The 16,676-nt window shown below is 39.6% G+C and overlaps 1 long non-coding RNA gene across 1 annotated transcript in view; it reads left to right on the top strand.

Moving 5' to 3' along the window:
* LOC132535288 (uncharacterized) overlaps positions 1–16,676 on the top strand; it is a 475,133-nt gene that overhangs the window by 57,191 nt on the left and 401,266 nt on the right. The gene's annotated exons all lie outside the window — the stretch shown is intronic.

Raw genomic sequence — 16,676 nt, 5'->3', positions numbered from 1 at the left:
TCACTTTGAGGCTTCCTGTCTGAGAGAACAGCTGCTCTTCCTACTCTCCTGGGCTTTGCACACAAATTAAATGCTGAGTAGTTATGGAACAGAGATGGCTGCAATAACCAGAACCTCTGAGTTATTTAACTCTGGAGGCCAACTGTGGTGCTTGGAGTTTGAATAAATACCTAAAACTTTTAACAGGTTCCGTTGCCTTTGGCCCTGCCTATTGTAGCGTCCTTGAAATTAAAAATAGTGCGTTTACATTTTATTTTAGGAAAGTTAAAGCCCTGGGGGATCCTCTTTTATAATTTCTTTCCCTCTTTTTCTGTGATAAAAGATTCCCTGAGTTTAGGCTTGTATTCTCATGAATTAATTGCAAATCTCTTGTTTATTCACATCTTTCATTGTGTGAAAAAAATGTTTCATATCTTCCTCCTCTCCAACAAAGGTACAAACTGAAGATATAGGCTGTGTCTCCTTCTTATTCTCAAATCCTAGTGGGTTGTTTTGGATAGAAGACATATTCACTATTTATTATTGAATAAATATAGAAAAAAGGAAGGCAGGAAAGAAGGAGAAAAATTAGTTTTGGGGTAATTATATAGTCTTCCTCTGAGACTCTCATACATCAGAAAGGATAGTAATAACTAATGTTGGAGAAGTTGTGGGAACAAAAGAACCCTTCTATACTGCTGGTGGGACTGTTAAGTTGTGGAGAGTAGTGGGGGGCAGGAGGGAGCATAATGGTTATGCAAAGAAACTCTCATGCCTGAGGCTCCAAAGTCCCATATTCAATCCTCCACACCACTATAAGCCACAGCTGAGCAGTGCTCTGGTAAAAGAAAGGCAGGCTACAAACAGTAACTTTGTAGGTGTTGAAGGCTGGGATTTACCCTGGTGATTGCAATATGGCCACTCTGTCCTAGGCAACCAGCACAGGATGCTCCCCTATGGAGAGCAGTCTGGAGAACTGGCAGATAGCTAGAAGGGGCCTACTTTGTGGCCCTGCAATTCCTCTTTTTATTTATTTATTTTTTAATATTTATTTTATTTATTTTTTCCCTTTTGTTGCCCTTGTTTTATTGTTGTAGTTATTATTGTTGTTGTCGTTGTTGGATAGGACAGAGAGAAATGGAGAGAGGGAGGGAAGACAGAGAGGAGGAGAGAAAGATAGACACCTGCAGACCTGCTTCACCGCCTGTGAAGCGACTCCCCTGCAGGTGGGGAGCCGGGGTTCGAACCGGGATCCTTATGCCGGTCTTTGTGCTTTGCGCCACCTGCGCTTAGCCCTCTGCACTACAGCCCGACTTCCCCTGCAGTTACTCTTTTGGGGGATATAGCCTAAGGAATCAAACACACCTATGCAAAAATGATTTGTTTATATCTACATTCATAGCAGCTCAATTGTTTTTTCCTCCAGGGTTATCACTGGGGCTTGATGCCAGCTCTATGGATCCACTGCTCCTGTTGGCCATCCCCCCAATTTTATTGGATAGGACAGAGAGAAATTGAGAGGGGAGAGGAAGACAGAGAAGGGGAGAAAAAGCTAAAGACCTGAAGACCTGCTTTACCACACATTAAGCGAAGCGATTCCCCTGCTGGTGGGGAACTGGGAGTTCAAACCAGGATCTTTATGCTACCTACTATGTGTGCTTAACCCAGTGTGCCACTGCCTGGACCTTGCAGCATAATTTGTAATAGCCCCAAATGAAAAGCACCTAGCTGTCCAATAACAAGACGAGTGGCTAATGGAATAGTACTCAGCTGACAGAAATGTTCACCTCCTTTTTCCTATCCTTCCTTCCTTCCTTCCTTCCTTCCTTTTTTTTTTTCCTTTCTTTTACCAGAGCACTGCTCAGCTCTGGCTTATAGTGGTGTGGAGGATTGAATATGGGACTTTGGAGCCTCAGGCATGAGAGTTTCTTTGCATAACCATTATGCTCCCTCCTGCCCCCAACTCTGTACATTTCTATTTCGATCCATTACATGTTGATTTTAATTTTAGCACTTGTTTCCATATTTGAGTTATTCTCATTTATTTCCAAGTTCTCCTTATGATTGTTCTCATGTACTAAGACATACAAATATGTACACACACACACACACACACACACACATTTGCAGTTCAGACACATATATCAGCAACTAGTCAGATGACACAGTTAGTCACAAGAAACCAGTGTTTCTGAAGGAGATAGAGAGTATTTTATGCTTTTTGACTAGCTATGATGGCAATTCATACTCAGTACAGGAGGATAATGACTATCATGGGCACAAACTGGAGGAAATGGATGCTCCTTTCTTCACTTGTGGACTCTGAGCTAGTGTATGGATAGTTGTCACTATCACTCATGAAGCAAATTGGAAACAAAAGTCAACTGCAAATAAATAAATGACGGAAGAATGTACATTAACCAGGGATGTGGCCCTCCACCTTTTAGAAGGTTGAATATAAAAAAATCAGCTACCGCCTGAATTTCTGATTGACAGCAGAGTCTGAGGATCAATTCAAATTCACATTTACGAAGAACCAGCTAGTTGAAAAATGCCTTTGCAGATACCAGACGAAAGAATATGTATGATTTGGTCACTGATAGAAAATATGCATAGAAAGAAGTAGTGGATAACAAATAATTTGGAACACACACACACACTCACACACTGAATGCACATTATTCTTGCAATCCAAGAAGTGGATTTACATTAATAGATTCTAGCGATTTTTTTAAAATCAGGATCAGGCCTTTGAGTATTTTATTTATTTTATTTTGAGAGAGATGCAGAGAGAGAAAGACACAGAAACACCAGAGCACTCCTCAGCTCTGGCTTAGGGTGCCTGCAAGGGGACTGAACCTGGGACTTCAGAGCCTCAGGCATGAGAGTCTCTTTGCATAACCATTATGCTATCTACCCCTGCCCAGGATCAGGTCTTTGCATCTTAATTATTAAGAGAATCTTAAATCATCACTCTGTCAACTACAAAGATGTGATCTAAGTTTTTTTTTTGTATTATCTTTATTTATTGGATAGAAATAGCCAGAAATCAAGAGGGATGAGAGAGATAGAGAGGGAAAGAGATAGACTCCTGCAGCCCTGCTTCACCACTTGTGAAGCTTTCCCCCTGCAGGTGGGAACCTGGGTCCTCACGCACTCTAATGTGAGCGCTTAACCAGGTGCACCACCACCCGGCCCTGTGATCTCAGTTTAAGAATTTTTTAAAGTAAATTCATATTATGTGAGCTAACCTTCAAACAGATCATTTATAGAGTAAAGTTATGATTTTTTTCTCCCCAAAGAAACAGTGGGACCATTCATAATGTGCATTCCACAACCTCTTATAAAAGGATATAGATTGATTCACTTCAGTTCTGCATCTCTGACTTAAGAACAGCATCAAGGTTGAAGGGATGGATCACTCTTACGAGAACTGTAATGTGGGGCTGTCAAAAATATGTTTCTAGTACCCTCAAACTTAGCCTTGTCATGAATGATATATGGCCTTGCTATAAATGTGAATTAAAACACTGGTCTTTTTGCCATTGTATGAAATCTATCTTTACATGTGCCTATCTTAACACTCTCTCTCTTTCTTATCTATCACCTATCCATCCATCATTTATCTTCTACTATCTATCACCTGTGTATCTGCCATTTAGAAAAGAAATGTTTCTGCATTGCCATAAAGGGTAGGATTTACTATAATTTGTCTCTTCTCTCCCCAGAGTTTATTGCTTACTTTAGTTTGGCTCATTAAAATACAAATAAGAACATAGTGGCTAGGTATGAAATGAGGAGCATGCCAATCTACTTCTTCTACAAATATTTTATTAGTGATTTAATTTTGATTTGCAAAATTATGAGATAATAGAGGTATAATTCTACACCGTTCCCACCACAAGATTTCTGTATCCCCATTCCCTCCATTGGAAACTGCAGCAGTTCTCCCAAGGTCACTACAATCCATTTTTGTCTATGATCCTGTTTTTTCTTCCTGTCACACTTACAGTAATTACTCCTTCCCAGCACAGGTCTTTTTCCCCCACTGCTCTCTCACATAAGAGAAACAGCATTTGTTGTTTTCCTTTCATTGATGGTATAAAAATAAGATCCCTGGTGACCAGTGCTTCAGATACTCATGGAATTGGGGTTCAGAAACCTCTGATTACCTTCCCGTGTTCTTTACCCCTCTGGGAGTATGGACCAAAGATTTTTGGGGTTGCAAAAGGTGGGAGTTCTGGCTTCTGTAATCACTTCTCGGCTTTGGTAGGTTGGTTTATACACATCCACTCTGTTTCCATCTTTCCCTAGTGGGGTAGGGTTCTGGAGAGGTGAGGTTCTAGGATGTATTCGTGAGGTCATCTGCCTAAGGAGTTCAGGATGGAATCATAGTAACATCTGAAACTCGGTGGCTGAAAGGTGGTAAGATAGAAAGCAGGACAAAATGTTTAATTAACATGAGACAAGAGTAGGAATAGAGCAGATGAGAATAGGGACTTTAGGGTAGAAAGAAGCTAAGGAGTCTAAAGGCCCATGTCTATTCATATTTAGTACAGAAGCTTATATAACCTTCAAGTTCCTGTCATTCTGAGCTCACAGTTCATGGTCACAGCTGGGAATATTGAGGGCAGCGCTGACTCACTCATGACCAGTATTTCACAAGTGGCACAGAAGTATGATCCAGCCTCCCTTTGGAAACTGGGGCGGGCGGTCTCTAAGAGTGCTACTTTGTGGTGACGGAAGGATCTGGAGAGGCCCTCAAAAGTGCTGATTATGATATTCTTGATGACAGTGACCACTGATGGGGGAGAGTGGGTCTGTTAGAGGTCTAGGCCCATCATATTTATGGGGGGGAATCCAAGGATTCCCTGACTAGAGCTCCAAGTGGTGAGGTGGCCTGGTAGTGACCAAAAAGACCATCATTAATGTGATCCAATCTCTTAGCCTTTGCCAGCTTTTTAAAAAAATTTTAATTTTATTTATTCATTCCCTTTTGTTGCCCTTATTATTGTTGTCGTTGTTGGATAGGACAGAGAGACATGGAGAGAGGAGGGGAAGACAGAGAGGAGGAGAGAAAGATAGACACCTGCAGACCTGCTTCACCACCTGTGAAGCGACTCCCCTGCAGGTGGGGAGCCGAGGTTCGAACCGGGATCCTTATGCCAGTCCTTGTGCTTTGTGCCACCTGCGCTTAACCCGCTGCGCTACAGCCCGACTCCCCCTTTGCCAGCTTTTATAGCCCCTACTTTATCTGACAAGCTTAAACTTTTCTCCCAGCTGTTAGAGTGTTGATTGTCGTTTGTTGTATCCAAACTAGCACTAGGTTTATGGGATCTGCTCTCAAGTTAGGGAGTAAATAGACCTAGAATTTTAGTGGGGTCTAAGTTAACCTCAAGTTTTACTTGTTTGATGATTCTAATCAAGGTTGTCATACAGATAATAATTGTCCTTTAGTTGATATAATTTTTGCCAGTATGTCTCTTGGCCAGTTGTATGTATACAGTCTTTCATCTAAAGATTATCAAGGGGTGACAATAATGCTGATGCTGTCAGAAGAGATTAAGAGAACTATCTTATGGGGGTTGGACAGTAGCGCAGTGGGTTAGGTGTGCATGGCGCAAAGCACAAGGACTGCTATTAGGATACTGGTTTGAGCCCCCAGCTCCCCACCTGCAAGGAGGGATCGCTTCACAGGTGGTGAAGCATGTCTGCAGTTGTCTATTTCTCCCCCTCTGTCTTCCTCTCTTCTCTTGATTTCTCTCTCTGCCTTACCCAGCAACAACAACAGCAGTGGCAACAATAACAAAAAGGACAATAAAATGAAGAAAATAGTCTCCAAGAGCAACAGATTCATAGTGAAGGCACCAAGCCCCAGCGATAACCCTGGCGGCAGGGAGAGAGAGAGAGAGAGAGAGAGAGAGAGAGGGAATGAATGGGGGAGAGATCTTTCTTACTTTACTTTGTGTATTTAGTTGATAGAGGGAAGTGAAATAGGGGATAAGGAGGAAGCATGTGTGGTATAGGAGCTCATAAATCTGTGAAAAGATCAATGCTGTACATATCCAGGTGTTTATGTAATTATTAATGAGAAACCTTTTCAGAATGATTGATGCTATTGTATCTAATTTTCTTTAATCAAAGATCAAGTCTAATATAATAAATACATTTCTTAAGTACATAGAATGCACAAACACACACACACACACACTACAACTAATTAATTCCATAACTGTTACCCTGAGTCTGCCAGGTCCTCAGGCTAATATTGGACTCTTATCTTTCCATTTGTATAAGAATAACCATAGAGATTGATTTATAGAAGAGTTTTATTCTTAGAAAAGAGGGTCAGCTGAGAGCAGACAGGTGAAATAGTCCAGAGGGATAACTTTGCCCATACCGAAGCTGTTACTCAGGTTTAAAGGTTAGTGTATGGGATCATTGGTCAGATTTCATGTGCTTTTTTGTATTTGGATATCCTCTTTTCAAATCTCTTACTTAATTTTGGATCCTGGAATTTTTATCCTATTAATTTGATGAATATATATTCATTCGAGTTCTTTTTCTGATACTTGTTTCCCAAATATCTTCTCTCTCTTCTTAAATTTTATTTACATTTTTGTAATAAAAAGTATTTAATTTAATCTAGTTTACTTATATTTTTTTCCTTTTTGGAAACACCAAAAACTTTGTCCTAAAGTCATAATGTTTTCTTCTAAAACATTTCTTTATTGTCCTATTCCATTGATATACTGTTAATACATTTTCTTTCTTTTTTAACATTTATCTACTTAGAGGATAGAGACAGGCAGAAATTGAGAGTGAAAGGGGGGGAGATAGAGACAAAGAGAAGCAGCTGAAGCACTGCTTTACTGTTATGAAACTTTCCCCCTGGAGGTGGGTATCAGGGGTTTGAACCTGGGTCCTTGAGCATTGTAGCATGTGCACTCAACTAGTGGTGCCGCCACTGAGCCCCGCTTATTTTATATTTTCTTAATTGCTGTAGCTTTACAGTAAATCCTGATTTGTTAGTGTAAAACTTCTAATCTATACTTAGTTATTTGCATTTAAGGTTGATATTTCTACTTTCAGATCTTTGTATTTTTATATAAACATTAGAGTCACCTTATTAACTAAAATAACATGCTAAAACTTTTAGTGACACCTAGAGTTTCTAGATAAATTTGAGGGTGATTTGTGTCTGCAACATGAATATCCTTGAACTTGGATGCCCTTTTATGTACTTAGAGGCCTTTAATTCCTCTCGGAAGTATGCTGTAGTTTTCACTATAATAATATTACAATCTGTTAGATTGATTTCCTTTTTATTATATTTATTTATTGGATAGAAATATCCAGAAATCAAGGAAGAAAAGGTGATAGAGAGTGAGATAGACAGACACCTGCAGCACTACTTCACCACTTGCAAAGCTTTCCCCCTGCAGGTGGGGACTAGGGGTTTGAACCTGGATCCTTTTGCATTGTAACATGTGCAGTCAATCAGGTACACCACTACCCAGCCCCTGATTGATTTTCTGAATCTCTCTTTTTAAAATTTTATTGGGGTGTTAGTGAATTACAGAACATTTGTCTACACAGCTGTATGGCTTCCTAGGTATGTATGTACAACATGCGTCTGCCAGATACTCTTGTGTTCCCCTATCACGGACTCCAGACCTCCTCTGTCCCCAGATGCTCTATTCTGTCCCCTCTTCAGAATCCCTTGTTTCGGTGCAGTATAACACCACCAGTCCAAGTTTCACCCTTTTTAACTTTGTTCTCCCTTTTTAACTTTGTTTCCCAAATTCTGTCTACTTGTGGAGTCATCCAGTATTCATCTCTCTTCCTGACCTATCTCATCCACCACTTTTCTTTCTGCTTCCAGTGAAGGTGAGGCAAGGCAAAGATTGAGGATGTCTAGGTCTTTGATAATTGGCTTTGGTTCACCAACACTGGCCATATTACTCTGTCCTTTCTGCCCTCCCTTTTACTATATGTTTATATGTTTGCTGCTTCTCCTTCTCCTCCCCCTCCTTCTCCTTCTTCAGTTTCCGGTTTTTGAGTTCCCGTTTCTATTCTATTACAAATGATGTAATTTGGAGTTAGAGCTCCTTTACTTTTTTTTTCCCCCTATAGAACTCCTTTCAGTAATTCTTGCAAGATAGGGTCGGCAGAGGTGAATTCCTTCAGTTTCTGTATGTTTGGGAAACTTTTGATTTATCATTCATATTTGAATGATAATTTGACAGGAAAGAGTATGTGGCTAGTGATGTTTCTTTCTTTTTAAATGTCTAGTGGTGTTTTTCTTTTCTTTCATTAAAAAAAATTGTCATTATTTATTGGATAGAGACAGCCAGAAACTGAGAGGGAATGGGGAGATAGAAAGGGAGAGAGACAGAGAGATACCTGCAGCCCTGCTTCAGCATTCATAAAGCTTCCCTGCCACACACAGGTGGGGACCAGGAGCTTGAACTTGGATCCTTGCACATTATAATGTCCCCTCAACCAGGTGTGCCACCACCCGGCCCTAATAATTCTTATTTCTTATTATTGTAAATATGCCATTCCATCTCCTTCTTGCTCCTCAGGTTTGTGCTGAGAAATCCAATGAAATCCTGCTTGTTCTGCCTTAGTATGTCAATATCTTCCTTCCCTTGCAGCAGGCAACCTTTCTCCCTTGTCCATACTTACTTACTTATTATGTATCTATCTTGATTTTGGCTGTTTGAGATTCAGTAGTTTTGGTTTCCATTCAGATCCCACTTTATCTGTATTTTGATCATTGTCAGGAGTGGAAAATTTTCTGCAATTTCTTTGAATATACACTGCTCCTCTCTCCTCTTCATTCTCAGGCACTCCCACAGCTTTCACATTTTTTTCTTCTGATGGAGCCTGCTATTTCACAGAGAATTGCGTTATATTTTGTAAACCTTTCTTCTTCAGCAGCTTTACACTCTGCGAGTATGGAAGTCTTATCTTCTAGCCTTGCTTTCCTTCCCTCAAGCTGATTTATTCTGGATATAAGGACTCTAAGATAGGCCCTAGGGCTATCCAGAGTTTCCTTTGATCAAGTATTTACTTTTGGAGTTCTCTTTGTAATTCTTTGGTGAAGAAACTGCCAAGTTCCTTAATTTGTGTTTTTGTTTTTGTTGTTGTTGTTATAGTTGGAGTCTTGAATTGTCTTCATAATGAGCTTTCTGAATTCTGAGACTCCCCTCCCCCCCCCCCCCATGTCCAAGCTGTTGCCTGCTGCTTGGTTTGGCTTGAGTCTGCATCCAATATGGCTGTCTGCTTCCTATGGCTGCACCAAGAGTTCCCATACTGAGGTGGGTGGTGGTGATGCTTTTACCCATGTCTCAAGGCCAGACTGTGTTTGCCTGCTTTAGACTGCACTTTGGCTTTTGGCTGCCCTGTGTTTTGGCCTTAGCTATGTGCCCACCTTTTCCTGCTGCTCAGCGTTGAGTCTGTGTTTCAGTATGGCTCTGTTTGCTTCCTCCCAGCTACAGATATAGCTCCTGATTCCAGTTGCCTCTGTCTTACAATGTTCTCCCTCGCCTGTTTCTGTGTGCCTGTTTGTATGCTCTTGATTCTCAGCGAATTTCTTCAAAGTTCAGAGGTTGTATCTGAGGTTCTGGGTGTTCATCACTTTATCTGGTTTTCCCAGGCGTGATCATTCCGTCTTTGTTACTTTGGTTTCCCAGGTGTGATCATTCCGTCTTTGTTACTCTTCAACCACACTCCTGGTTTCTAAGTAGCCCATGTGAATTTTGAATTATATCATTTGTTGTATTTTTTAATTTTTTTAATATTTATTTATTTATTGGATAGAGACAGCCAGAAATTGAGAGGGAATGGGGTGATAGGAAGGGAAAGAGACAGAGAGAGACACCTGCAGCCCTGCTTCACACTGGGGCCTTGAACCAGGGTCTTTGAACATTGTAACATGTATGCTCAGTCAGGTGCGCCACCATCTGGCCCCTGTTGTATTTTGTTTTCTATTTTTATTTAGAAATTAAATTGGTTTGATATGTTGATTTGTAAAAATATTTTTATTTATTTATTATTGGGTAGAGACAGAGAAATTGAGAGCGGTGAGGAGATAGAAGGAAAGAGACAGAGAGACGCCTGCAGCTGTGCTTCACCACTCCTGAAGTTTTCCCTCTGCAAGTGGGGACTGGGGACTTGAACCTAGGACCTTGCACACTATAATTTGTATGCTTAACCAGGTGCATCACTTCCTGGCCCTAATATCTTGATTTTGTATGCAATGATTTTGCTAAATTTACTGGTTACATTCTAGTAGCTTATAGATTCTCTTGTAATCACTGGGCTTTGTCTTTTGCTTTCTAATTCTCTTTGTCTTCAGAGCATATATGAGGAGATTTAAAAATGAATATGCTACCTTTGATTTCAGTAAATCCTCTCCCTTTACTCTTTTTTTTTTTTTTTTTTTTTTAGACAGCAACAGAGAGACAGTGATAGAGATTGAGAGATGACACTGAAACTTTCTTCCATATATAGTAAGGGCTGGACTCAAACTTCAGTTGTGCACAGGGCAAAAGAGTACACTATCCAAGTGAGCTGTGTTGCTGGCCCCGTCTCTTTATTCTGGACACCATTATTTGCTTCATAGCATATCTATTTTGAGTCTGTGTGTTTCTTGAGTTCTTATTTCATAGAGGCCATTTTGCTTATATTAAACTATTTTATGAAGATGTATCTATCAATTAAGTTTCATGGAACATTTTTTTAGATAAAGTCAGACTTCTCTGAGCTCAGATAAAGGCTTCCTGAGGTTTTCCCCTAGGAACTGTAATTTTATTGATCGGTTCATCCTCTCCTAACATACATGTGAGTAGAATATTGTAAGGATCGGATGGATACATGCTATTTCTGACTCATCCTTCTGCCCAGTCTGCTTTTTGTGGATCTGTTCATGGTCACTCTTTATCCTGACACTCCAGCAAGAAAATGTTTGTTTCTTTTCGTTTGTAAAATTATTTTTTAAGTTTCTTTATTGGGGAGGGTAATGGTTTATAGTCGGCAGTAAAATACAATAGTTTGTACATGTATAACATTGCCACATAACAATACAACCCCCACATGGTCCTCCTCTGCAGTCATATTCCAGGACCTGAACCTTCCTCCACCCCAGAGTCTTTTACTTTGATGTAATACACCAACTCCAGTCCAAATTCTGCTAAATGTTTTCTCTTCTGATCTTGCTTTTCAACTTCTCTGAGTGAGATCATCCCATAATCAACCTTCTGTTTCTGACATATCTCACTGAACATGACATCTTCAAGATCCATCAAAGATGGGATAAAGAAGGTGAATTTACCATTTTTAATATCTTAGTAGTATTCCATTGTGTATATAGATCACAACTTACACCACTCATCTGCTGTTGGGCACCTGGGTTACTTCCCGGTTTTGGCTATTCCAAATTGTGCTGCTGTGAACATAGGTATACACAGATCTTTTTGGATGGGTGTGTTGGGTTCTTTAGGATATATCCCCAGGAGAGAAATTGCAGGGTCATAGGTTGGGTCCATTTCTAGCCTTTGAGAGTTCTCCAGGCTGCTCTTCACTGGGTTGGACCAATTTACATTCCCACCAGCAGTCCAGGAGGGTTCCTTTGTCCCCACAACCTCTCCAGCATTTGTTGCTGCTACCTATTCTGATCTATGCCATTCTCACAGGAGTGAAGTGATATCTCATTGTTGTCTTTATTTGCATTTCTCTGACAGTCAATGACTTGAAGCATTTTTTCATATGTTTATTGGCCATTTAGGTCTCTTCTATGGATAATATTCTGTTCATCTCCTCTCCCCATTTTTGGATGGAGCCATTTGTTTTTCTTGTTAAGTTTGGCAAATATTTTGGTTATTAGCCTCTTGTCTAATATATGGCCATGTAAAGATCTTCTCCCATTCTGTGGGAGGTCTCTTTGTTTGGGTGATGGTTTCTTTTGCTGTGCAGAAGCTTTTTAATTTGATATAGTCCCATTGATTTGTTTTTTATTTAATCTTCTTTGTAATTGGATTTGTTTCATTGAAGATGCCTTTACGATTTATTTATACAGAAAAAGTTCTGCCAATATTTTCCTGTAAGTATCTGACAGTTTCTGGTCTAACATCCAGGTTTTATAAGATCCTTCCATATAGAAAGTGTTCAGAGATGTGATTTTGTTATTATAAAGGTGTCATTTTATTTCCTGTTAATTTTTTCTACTGCGTCAATTTTAGGTAAGAAAAGAGGACAGAGGTAGTTTTATTGTTTTTAAATAGAAGCTGGTTAATTACTTATTTGTAGAATATTACGTAGACATTCACAGTGCAAGTCATTGAAACCCATAATGATTTGGGAGATTGGGAGGAATACAAATAGCAGTTTGTAGGCTGGAGACTTAAAATCATTAAATTTACTTGCAGTGTCCAGAACTGTGTTAAGTATGCTTTTCACCATTTATTTGCACTCATCCTTAAAGGAAATTTGTCTGAGAGACTGAAAGAACACTTCAAAGTTTATGTTACCTTGTTTTACAGAATGATTTCTTTTTATTTGTTCCCAGTGTGCAATTTTTTTTTTGTCACATCAACAGAGCCATTTGATGCTGAAACATGAGACAGTTAATTTTTTTCCCTTTAAATCCTTGTTCTTTTATTTCGGAAGAAAGATTTTTATCTTTCTATGAACAGATGGTAAACGGTTCAATCCGCTTGAGACCCATATTCAACTCTTGCTACAAGTGACACATGTCATTTGGCAAAATTTAACGTTAAAAAAACATTTAATTTTCTTGAATCATTGAACCTATGGTGCTGATATAATCCAAATTCTGTGCTGCCGAACAGGTTGTACATATGTTACAATGCACAAGGACCCAGGTTTGAGCCCCTGATCCCCACCTGATACAGCTTTTCAAGTGCTAAAGCAGGTGTCTCTCTGTACCTCTTCCTCTCTATTTCCCACTTCCCCCTTCCTTCTCGATTTCTAACAGTCTCTGTTAAATAAATAAATAAACAGAATTAAAATACACGGTAGTCATCCCAAACTTTTGCTTGAGTTTGACACCACCATGATTAATTTTTTTTTTCCTTTTTACCAGAGTGCTGCTCAGTTTTGGCTTATGATGTGCCAGAGATTGAACCTGAGACCTTTGGTGACCCAGGAATGAAAATCTGTTGTACTGCCACACTGGTGCTATCTCCAACCCCCAATTATATATATATAATATATAATATATATTGCCTCCAGGGTTATCATTGGCACTTGGTGCCTGCACTGTGAATCCACTGCTACTGAAGGCCAACTTTTTCACATTGTTGTTCCTGCTGTTATTGTTGGATGGGACAGAAAGAAAGTGAGAGAAAAGGGGAAGACAGGAGTAAAAGAGAGACACCTGCAGACCTGCTTCTCTGCTTGCTAAGCCACCACCCCCTGCAGGTGAGGAGCCAGGGTTTGAACAGGGATCCTTGTGTGGGTCCTTGCGCTTCATGCCATGTGTGCTTAACCCAGTGAGCTATCACTGGGCATCCCAATTATCCTTTTTAATGCAGCACTGGGAAAGGATCCTAGAGTCTCACATATAGGAGCACTGCTAAGCAGCCTTCCTGTCCCAATGTTTAAGTTTCTATGTTCCTAGAGAAGAAGGGAATGAGAGAGGCAGGAGAGAAAGAGGAGGAGAAGGGAGGGGAGGATCGGAGAGAGAAAGATACAAATGCATTGAGCAAGCACCCGTGGCATTTCCTTGGTGTTGACCGTGGATTTCCTTAGATGCTAGAGTTCCTGCTTAGGGCCTCACGTGCGATAAGGTGTATGTTCTGTTCACTGAGTTATCTCCCAGTTCCTCCAGTTATTCCTTTTTATTAATGATGCATGTCTGGGGGAAAAAAAACACAGGAAGTTAAGTAAATGAATATAGCGTTTACTACAGACTTTATATGACATAAATGCTGAGCTAAATGCACAGTAGATTTTTACTACATTTCATCCTCACAATTATCGCAATAAGAATTTTGGCCCTTGTTTTAAAGGTGAAGAGCTGACACACAGTTTCTTTTTCGAGATCTCTCCAAATTTAAACCTAATACAGAGCTTAAACACATCTCACATTAAGAAAATGACTTGGGATTAGAAAGTTGAGATGAAATAATTTGAAGACACATTAATATCTAATTAAAACAGTTCCTGTTTTGGAATAGTTTATAGGTGACAATATCTTTGAAGAAATTTCACCTGTTGTACTTCATTGTCAGTCATATTAATTATCACAATACAAAATTTACTCTCTTGTGAGGTGCTATATCTGTATTCTACTGAACCCTGTTTTCTCTTTCCTGGACTATGCCTGACACATAGTAGTTCTTCAATAGATAATCTGATAAGATGGATGGTGGCTTACCCAGGAGCACACATATGTTCCTAGTCAGGAGGACCCCAGTTCAAGTCCCCATAGCCACCTGTAGGGGAAGCTTCACCAGCATTGGCAACTCTTTTCCTGTCTCCTATTATTTCTGTCTCTTATCTATATCAAAAGAAATTAAGCAAAAGATACCATGAGAAAGAAGAAAAGGAGAAAAACTAGCCACTGGATTAGTACTACCCTGTAGGCACTGAGCCCCAGTGATAACCCTGATAATAGGATATTACATAGAATCAACATGATGGTAATGAATGATTAATAATAAATAACGTCTTTTCACATGTCAAGATATATTTTAAAAATTTAGAAAAAAATTAAAATGTATTCCTCCCAATATTTCTATGACATGGTACTGAGTTAATTTTCATTCCATAGATGTGGAAATCCATTGCTTAGAGAAGTTAATCATCTATAATGACATACTTTTGTAAGTAAGTGGGCTAGGACTTAAAGCCAAGAATCAATGTCCAATATAAGAGAGTGAAATTTTCTGTTTTCCACCTTTAAGAGATTTCTTCACTTTAGAAATGAACAAGAGCAAGAAGCATTTGGTTTCATTGAAATGATCATCTATCATTTACAACAAAAGCCTCATGTTTGTGAATGATCAGAGGTCAAGACGGGGTTTGAATTGCAACCAAAAGAGAAATGTTGAAACCTTGAGAGGTTGCCATTAAATGTCAGTTCAGTCTGCCTTTCCAAGGGATTTTACCAAATCAGTTGCTAGTATTCAGTAGTCAGTGAAGCACTGGACAGTGAACCTAGGACATCACTTTAATATTTTCATCCTAAAAGACACTCCTAGTGTTTTTGGTTGGGGGGGTTGTTGGTTTTTGTTGTATATGAAAACCATATACCTTATCTTTATCCCTATGTTAAATCATCAAATCAAATACTGTCACGTAGTGTCTCTGACTTACCTAAATTGTATCCAGTAGGGCCTTCTATGTTCTAGTTTCCAGGTAAGCATTGGTTAGTGACACATCTGTGGCTTTGACTACTAGGTATTTTGTAATTCAGAGAAGAAATTAGGCAAATCAACAAATATATAATTACAACTAAAGTAATAAGAAAGAATCAACATTAAGTGCTTTAAAGCAGTGGTTTTAAAATGAGATTTTTGAGCATTTTTTAAATATTATATTTATTTATTTATTGGATACAGACAGAGCAAACAAGACAGAAAGGAGAGATAGAGAGAAAGATAGAGAGACACTTGTAGCATTGCCTTACTGCCTGTGAAGCCCCCCCCAAAGGTGGGGACTAGGGGACTTGAATCTGACTCCTTGTGCATTGAAACATGTGTGCCTAACCAGGTGCGTCACCACCCAACCCCCGATTTTTTGTGTGTGTAAATATAGATAAAATGTACATATAAAGCTGTGGCTATCAAATATAACTGAACTATACAAAGAGAGCTGAAACACATAAGAGTGGTTTAGATTTAAATTACATTAAGTTAACAACCACAAGCAGACCATGGCTAGGAACACCATACTTAAACGTTGTTTCTAGTTCACGTTCACTTCTTTTAAATAATTGATTAACTTTATTATCTTTATTCATTGGCTAGAGGCAGCCAGAAATCGAGAGGGTATGGGAAGATAGAGAGGGAGAGAGAAAGAGAGATAGCTTGCAGCACTGCTTCATCACTTTCAAAGCTTCCCCCATTCCCAGCAGGTGGGGACAAGGGCTTAAGCTTGAATCCTTGTGCATTGGAGCATGTGTGTGTCCCCCACACATTCCCTTCTTATTCTTTTTTTTTAAAATTTTTAAAACTATTTTTATTTATTTATTCCCTTTTGTTGCCCTTGTTGTTTTATTGTTGTAGTTATTATTGTTGTTGTCATCGTTGTTGGATAGGACAGAGAGAAATGGAGAGAGGAGGGGAAGACAGAGAGGAGGAGAGAAAGACAGACACCTGCAGACCTGCTTCACTGCCTGTGAAGCGACTCTCCTGCAGGTGGGGAGCCGGGGTTCGAACCGGGATCCTTATGCCGGTCCTTGTGCTTTGCGCCACCTGCGCTTAACCCGCTGCACTACAGTCCGACTCCCTCCCTTCTTATTCTTTTGCTTTGTCATCCTGATTCCACCTCTTGGTCTAGCTACTAGCATCTGCATGAATTTGGGCTCCTATTGGCTCATTTCTTGCTTGCGATATTGTTAATGAATATTTTGTCAAGATGTTATGCATACAGTTGTGGAAAGCCAGATCTTTTAGCTATCAAGCTACCTTTAGTCATACTCAACCAGGTGGTATCTGTAGGTC

The sequence above is a fragment of the Erinaceus europaeus genome, chromosome 21 (assembly GCF_950295315.1).
Source record: "Erinaceus europaeus chromosome 21, mEriEur2.1, whole genome shotgun sequence".
NCBI lineage: Eukaryota > Metazoa > Chordata > Mammalia > Eulipotyphla > Erinaceidae > Erinaceus > Erinaceus europaeus.
The sequence above is the reverse complement of the archived record's forward strand: the minus strand, read 5'-3'. Positions and strand labels throughout refer to the sequence as shown.